We start from the raw sequence: 8,390 nt of genomic DNA, 5'->3' as shown, positions 1-8,390 counted from the left end.
TTTATAGCATGTGGCTCTTGGCTACAAACTGCCACAGGGCTGCCCCGTTTGGGAGAGCTCACTGGGAGCATCACTGACTTTTTCTGACTTTCTGGATGCATCCCATAAGGATGGTGTTCAAATCTCTCAGCAATCTGTGTCCAGCCTAGCTCAGACACTTGCCCTCCTGACTGGAGTGCAATTCAGCAGCTGAGATCTGTGGGGTGCTTTGAGGGTTGCAGTCCTTGCAGTCCTATACATCCAGTTTTTGCTGGACTTGGGCAACCCTGCAGATGTCAAGGGACCAGATCTGTCTCTCAACTTTTCCTCTTCGGGGGGTAAACAGCCAAAATGTAGAATTCTCTATGAACACGTGAACTGTGGCTGTGTGGCAGCCCCGGACCGCACTGAACAGGAAAGTGGCAGCGTGACAGGCAGGACGAGGGCAGAGCACCAGCGGAGCCCGCGCCAGGCGGCAGCGGGTCCTCCCCGCTCCCACCCCCGCTCCCCTGCCGGTCAGCGCCGGGAGAGCCGGTGGCCCCGCTGGGAGGGCGGGTGGGCTCGCACCTTCCCGGGCTCTCTGCCCCGGCTCCTCCGCGGTGCCCCCCGGCCCGGCCACCGGGCGGCAGCAGCGCTCCGTCCTCCATCCTTAAATTTGAGAAGAAACTTCTCAGTGAGGGTGACAGAGCACTGGAACAGGCTGCCCAGGGAAGTGGTGGAGTCTCCTTCTCTGGAGACATTCAAAACCCGCCTGGACATGTTCCTGTGCGACCTCACCTAGGTGTTCCTGCTCCAGCAGGGGGATTGGACTAGATGATCTTTTGAGGTCCCTTCCAATCCCAAACATACTGTGATACTGTGATACTGTGATCCTCCCGCCGCCCGGCAGAGCCTCCCCAGCCCCGCACCGCGGAGACCTGGCTGGGCGCAGTGCCCCCAGGAGAGTCCACCCGCGCTGCCGTGTGCTCTTCACCCCGGTGGGTAACGCCGTTTTCCCAACGAGACCACCTCTTCGGATGATCGACAGGAGCAGAGGTGGCCCAGACCTCTGATGCCCATGCAGCAAAACCCGTGTGTGAGGACAAGCCTCTACTGCTGTCCCCAAGGGTCTCCCTGTAACATGGCTTTGGGGCTGCTGCCTTTTCCACAAGGGTTCCCCTGGTACCAGGCAGGTTATGGGTGCAGAGAGAGATGGCACTTCTGGGTGACAGCAAACCATCCTCTCATCTGCTGACTTCCCCAGACATCTGCCCATGTCAGGCCAGAGGACAGCAGGAGGGGGGCACAGTCTGGACCACTGTTCCAGCAGGCTGAGCACAATTTGTGAGTCAGAGTTAGGCCTGATATAAAGCTCATTTACTGCAATATAACCCCTTTACCTCTTGTTCAGTGCAGATAGGAAGCAGATTATTGCCTCCTTCTAGCCTTGTCGTTGCCTCCCTTCATTTCTCCTATGGCCACCACCAACCAGCTCTTTGAGGCTGAGCACACACCTTGTATTCCTTCCTCTTTTCCTCACTCCCTTCTGCATTGTCTCAAAATTTGCTCCCTCTCTGAGGGCACAGTTCTGACTGCTACGCATATTTCTCCACCTGGTGCCTTTCTGCTGCCGAGGTGACGTCACATAGTGACATCTGCTGCTTCTGCTGTCACAGCCCAGGTTTTGTCAGCTTATTTAGCAAACCTCTGGCACTGCTGACTTGGGTCCAGCTGCAGCTGCACAGGGACTCCTGGGCCAGGCAGCACAGGATGGCTACCTGGGCACTTGCTGCCTTGTCCCCTTTGTGCTTCCTGCATGGCCTCCTCCTGCATTGGCTCCTGCTGCCTGGGACCACATCCTCCAGCAGCCACGAGCACTGGGAACCCCAGTCCCACCAGCACTCACCTCCCACACCAGACTGGTGTTGTCCTCTGCCAAACTCAATTACTGGCTACTTGGTCACCCTGGTTAAATAAAGACAAGATGGACAGAGCCAGCACAGCCCCAACTAAACCCATCCTGTCACTGGCAGGACAGACGGCATTGGAACAAGCTGCCCAGGGAAGTGGTTGAATTACCATCCCTAGAGGTGTTTAAAAGACACGTAGATGAGGTTCTTAAGGACATCGTTTAGTGACAGTGTTATGTTAACAGTTGGACTCGATGATCTTGAGGGTTTCTTCCAACTAAAATGATTCTAAGATTCGGCAACTGTTGTGCTTCTGATTTTTTCAGGCATACCTGCACGATGAAGAAACGTGGAGACAACTGTGCTACCGAGAGAGACTTAGGTCAGTTCAAGTGCTGTCTCCTGGGTTAGGTGCTATCCCTGTGTCTCTCATCTGCTGATGGCACAACCCTCACTGCCCTGGAGGCCCTGCCTGCATTGCCACCGCAGGACTGGCTCTGCAGCGTGACCAAACCAGTCAGCAAACCGAATAGCACTCATCTGACAAGAGCTGTAATCTAACCACCTTGAAAGACCTTTCCTTCATATCAGTCCTTTGTTGGCTCAGCTGGTCGTTGACTCTTGCACAGTCCAGCTGTGACGTTCTCTGCGCATTCACGGTTATCATGGTAGGGTCAGCAACTCTCTCCAGTTCCAGCTCTTTGTACAATTTATTTTGCTGCCTTGTTATACACTGCAGGTTTTACTTCTGCTCTCACTGACTCTGTTAACCTAAATATTTATAAATCAAGTTATGCTGACCATAATAAAGGAGAATTGGTTTAGCTTGTTTTGTTGGTTAAGTCATATATGATCTGGTCCTCTGAATAAATAAAGGCTCATTTGTTCATATTGTGTGCTAGTATCAAAGCCACTGTACAAACCTCCACTGTTTTCAGCTTTAGTATTTCTTAACTGATAAGCCCCTCATTGATTCTCTTAGCACTTTTCAACCCCTTCAGCGATCACAGGTGCCAAAGCTCCAGTGCACGCATCTTCTCCCATCAGCTCCTCTCTCCTGCCTTGCAAACTGAAGGCTCATCATCTTGTTTTTGATTCAAGTTTCATGAGGCATCACATTCTCTGCTCTTATAAGAAAAGCTTTTTACACACTTGCCATTAAACACAGGCATATAAATATAGTAAAAATTTATGACTGCATATTTCTGACTACCTTTTAATATCTGTTTCTTAGTGGCCCTGTTATTTTCTATATAGCACATAACAGAAAGAACTGTCTTTGCTGGCATGGCAATATGCTGATCTAACATGACATACCGCCTATCAGCTCCTTGTCAAACAATCTTCTTCCCCATTAGACACACTGCCTTGTTCTGTGGGACCTCGCTCACCTGCAGCGCTGAGTAAATGAACAGCAACAGAAGAGCTGGGTAGCACAGATGGACCTAACCGAGACACGAGCTGTGTTTGACCCAGGCTTTAAACTATGCTTGTGACTGTGTGCTGCAGGTTGCAACCAGACATGGGAACAGGGAAATCATTTCTGAAACAGAAATAATTTCGAAGTGTCAGCCTGGATGGAACAATCAGCTGAGAATAGTGGAAAGAGCAGAGGTGGGAGATGCAATGGGCAGTGCTGCTCTGCCACCTGGTGCTGGAGCCCCAGCCTGACAGGTCACCACGGCCACCAGCCATCCCAGTGTGTCCCGTATCCCTGGGTCAAACCTGGCACTGAGCGCCTCTCATCCAGCAGTCTAAGATTACTACATGTAACTATAAAAATGTTCTTTAACCCTTTGTCACTTCTGATACTAATAAATATCATTCTCCTTTGTACAGGGCAATGCTGGTGACTAAATCTTGTCCCAGAACATGGTGACTACTGGTTGCAAGGTGCAACTACTAGTCAGCCATTTTTTGCCATTTATAGGTATTATTTTCATCCTTACTGTCAAAGCCTAAAAAGTGTCAAATATGTACATGTATGATATGTTTAGGTGTGTTCTTAACCCCCTCCTTACCTTGATGTTTCTATTTATATTTTTATATGTTGCCGGTGTTTCTGTAGTTGTAAACTGAGCCATGGTTCAGTCTGCTGCATGCACTAAAGATTTGGTTTTTTTAACTGTTTGGCAGTGGATTCTCTATGAAGATTATCAAAAATACTCAGTACAAGGGGCCCTTTTCCACCTCCAAATAGATACTGTTGAGAGATCTGTAGAAAGACTGTGTCTAAGCACCTTATGCTTTAACTTATTAGGTCGCAGCTACTTCCCTGCACAATTTCCCCACCCCAAAACCACTCCTGCCTCGTGGGGTTGTACCTCGGTGCAGATGTCACCTCTGGAGTCTCTACAATAGAGATGCTGAGACCCCAGCGGAGCAGCACCAAGCCACTGCTGCCCTCTGCGGGTCAGTGGACATAAAATGGACATAAAATATACACAGCAAGCCACTAAATTGCAGTATGGACCACGCACAGGTTGCGTTCTGAGTATAGACAACAGAGTACATGAAACAAAGATTAACTATGCCAACCCAGAAGTCTGGCCTGTCTTCAGGGCATGTGAATCACAGCATAGACACCTCTTAATATTTTTTTAGCCTAAATATTCACACCTGGCTACCCTGAGGAGGCTCACCCCTTCCCATTTTAATGCTACCCAAGCTTTACAGAGTAAAGCGAATCAGCAGGTGAGAACTGAGACCTGGCTGACACATGAAGCAACTCTCAGGTAGTCAGATCCTCTGACAACCCAGCCTGAATAATGTTGATAAGCCATGATTTCAGGGGTTGCTAAATACGGATGACTCATTTGTTCATGTGGAAGAGACTTGCTGCAATCATGCAGACCAGGCAATCGGGAATGACAAGCGTTTCTGGGTAACCAAGAAGAAATCCCTTTTGGTGTCGGAGATAAACTGCACTTCAAACTTTTATCTTTCTTCAAGGGGAATCGGAACCAACCGGTCTAACTCACAGACAAATAAGGGCTGACTGCCCACAGCACAGGCTGGCTGGTCTGACCAACAGTAAATAACCCCACTGCAGATGCTGACAGCTCCATATGCAGAATACTTGGCTCCCAGCGAACATATAGAACAGGAAAAGAAAACAGCTGAGCCTGGCTTGTGTTTAGTGTGCTTGTCTTTCAGTTTGGCTTATAGAGAGTTAGTGTGAACCATGAACTGTAGAACTTCATAAAGCTACAGCCATCTGCAAATCTCTTCTCATCAGGATGTAAATGCTATTACAGCTATGTGGTTGAATATTTCAGAAATAAAGACCATCATTTCAGAACGTGTTTGAAAGTGAGGAATATTCTTTAAACTCAATATACTCCCTGTAAGTCCCAGACAACTAAGCCATAAAAAGAAACTTTCTTCTACTGTCCTTGATTTAGGAGAGAAACATGGCAGTGGTTCAGATACTTAGTGCACATTACAGCTGTACTTCATGATTTTTTAAAGGAAAAATTGGGGCCTGTTGTTAAATGGGGGAAATAACCTGGCATCAGATGACAGAAAAACTCAAGTACTCAACACTTTTGACCAGAGACAGGCTCGCTCCCAGAGCTCTGTGTGTGTCAGTGTGCTGTGGAGGGGGCAGTCGTCAGGAGGAAGCAACTTTAGGGACTACCTAAAAACTGAATGCATTGGAGTCCATAGGGCTGTTTGTGATGGGACCCACCCAGAGCTGGTGAAATAGTTGGCCAGTGTGGTTATGAGATTGTTATCTATCATCCATGAAAAAATCACATCTAACATCAGAGGGCCCTGCTGGCTGGAAAAAGGCTGATGTACGCTACTCACTGCTGCAGCTTTGAACAAAAGGAAGACCTGGGCATGGGGGCTAGTTCACTTCCACTGCAGTCCCTGCAGGGATGAAGGAGCACTTCCCATTGGAATTCAAACCTGAATACTTGCAGGACAAAAGAATAGCCAACACAGACTTGTCACATGCCAGTCACACCTGACCACTTGATAGCTATGCATTTCACACTGATAGCGATGCAGATGAGAGGAAGGACAGACAGAATGCAGCACTTCAGACACCTCCTCCCACAGCAGTCTCCATTAGAAGCTGAGGTATGTGGGCTGGAGAAATGGACCACCCCTGAGAGAGCAGCAATCAACAACTCAGCATCCAACTGGTGGCCAGCAGGTAGTAACAGAGAAGTTATTCCAGGGGGATAATACCAAGGCCATAGTGTTCAACTTCCTCCTGCTAGGAGCAGAAAAGTCAACAAGTGACAGTGGCCACACAATACGGCTTGGAAGTCTCAGGTTGGATGTTAGGAAAAATTTGACTGGAACAGATTACTCAAGAGGCTGCCTCCTTTTAAGTTTTCTAAGGCTTGGCTAGAAAATTAACCACAGCAGACCTGGTGTAGTATTGCACATAGCCCTATTCCATACATGAGATTAGACTAGATGGAGGGATGAAGGAGATCTTCAGGGTCCTGTCCACCAACACGTCTGTGAATTGGTGTAACTGATTTCATTCTTGTCAGTAATAGTATTGGTATCTCAAAGGAACTTCCTGTAGTATGCTAAAGACATCCATTTATTCCTTCACTGATTAGCTTCATTCTCAAGCCTCTCCAGCGAGCTTGGCCCTCTTAGCACAAGCATCCGTTGTATATGTGGGAACTTGTGAGTTGTTCTCAGCCCAGCCAGTTGACTGCATCATTCTGCTCCTGGGCACAAGGAAGGCAGCTTTTTCTCCTCAGTATATTTTCATCACAGAGGGAGTCATGGCTAAATTTATTGTAGTGAAAAGGACTGATCAGCAAATCCTTCCTTGTGCTGCAATCATTAAACAATATCTGCAGTGACATACTAACACGTGTAGTAGGAGAGATTCTTGGATTCTCTGCTTAGAAATGTAGCTTTAAAAAATTTAATTCCTGCTTGAAGGATTCCACAGCTTTGGCATTTCACTTCAGAAAAATATTCATGTAAATAAGATCGTCAGGCAGTTATCCTCACTCTGAGAAGCTCTAAAGCATTTAGCAGAGGAACAGAGGTGCCAGAACATCTGTTGTGGGTCTATCCATAATTCTGTCAGGTGTCTAACTTTCCACAAAACAAACAACTTCCATCTCCAAATGGATTTCTGATGTCCCTCACCTTTCCATTTAAAGATCTCATTTAGGATTTGCTGATGATATTCCACAGAACAGCTGCTGTTAAGTTTCTGGCTGACAGTATAGACCAGCTTCTTGGAAGGCCGATGTTCTCTACAAGCATGGCAGAAATGAAGCAGGCAACCAGGATTAAATCACACGGTTAAATGGGGAGAGAAGCCCTGCAACACAACCTTGTGAGGAATTACCGGTCACATTAGTTCTCCAAATCTATCCCTGACCTAATTAAGCTGCATTTTCACTGCAAAGCTGGCAAGCTGCCAGTCATGGTGAAGTGAAACCTGCTTTCCAGTAACTGCCAGCTAGAGGTAAAAGCACAGTCATGCTTAAAACAGAAACCTTTAAGAGTAAGTGGACTTGAGGAGCTGTGTTTAGGCAGGGCTTGAACTGTCATTAAAATGGTCACAACTATTACAATAGCAACACTTTTTTTTTTTTTAAATTTGCAACCCCATTTAGACCCTCAATTTCATATTCACATTAAGTATCTCACATATTTCCTTTTGAGGTCACTACAATGCATACACTACTGCTGAATAACATAACTTGGGTACCATGGAAGTGAGGACCTCCCAACAGTCCATCACCCAGTCTCTTCCTGCTGTTTCTCTGTTACGCCGCAGGTCAAGGGGTTGATAACTTGCCACAGGAGCAGCTGCCCCCAGCTGCTCTCCACACTGTCTCTCAGCACAGGCAGAACATGGCTCACAGAGACTAGGAAAGAAAATTGACAACTGAAACAATCAGAGTTTGTCTAACAGCAAGAACAGCTTCCATTCCTTCACATACATTTTATAGTCACCCCACCAGTGGATGGCTGTCCCCATTGTTTTGCAGAGGCTGACAATCTACTGTTTTCACATCAAACAGGGTTGTTGAGGAGAAAGCTTAAACTCAGCAATGCCCTGCTTCCACGTAGCTACCTCCAGAAAGGTCTGCATCCTTTTGCTTTATACAGCCAAAGCCAGAGTTTGGTATTCATTTCCCCTTTAGAAAAAAAATAGAACAATTAAAACATGATTATACCTGGCATTTTAAGTTATCAGTGGATGGTTCAGTGAAAGAAAAGCTTATTTTGGCATTGTTTGTGCAACCAAGATTAGAAAGCAAGAGTCACACTGTAGCTAGGGGCTTCTGCCACATCACTATTTCTTGACTTTTGAGTCTACTGCAAGACTTTAAGCCTGGTGCAAACACCAGTAATTCAGAACTGTACAACTGGCTCCTTTGATTCTGTTACCTGCCTATGCTGGATCAGCAAGCAGCCTGCATTATGGCATCTGGTCCAACAGAAGAATGTATTTTCAATTTTGTAGTCAGGTTTTGCTATCCAACTACAAGGACCATATTAGTCCTTGAGGAATTAGAAGCT

Source organism: Streptopelia decaocto, assembly GCF_964273445.1.
Source record: "Streptopelia decaocto genome assembly, chromosome: 4".
Classification (NCBI taxonomy): domain Eukaryota; kingdom Metazoa; phylum Chordata; class Aves; order Columbiformes; family Columbidae; genus Streptopelia; species Streptopelia decaocto.
Note: the sequence above shows the minus strand (reverse complement) of the source record.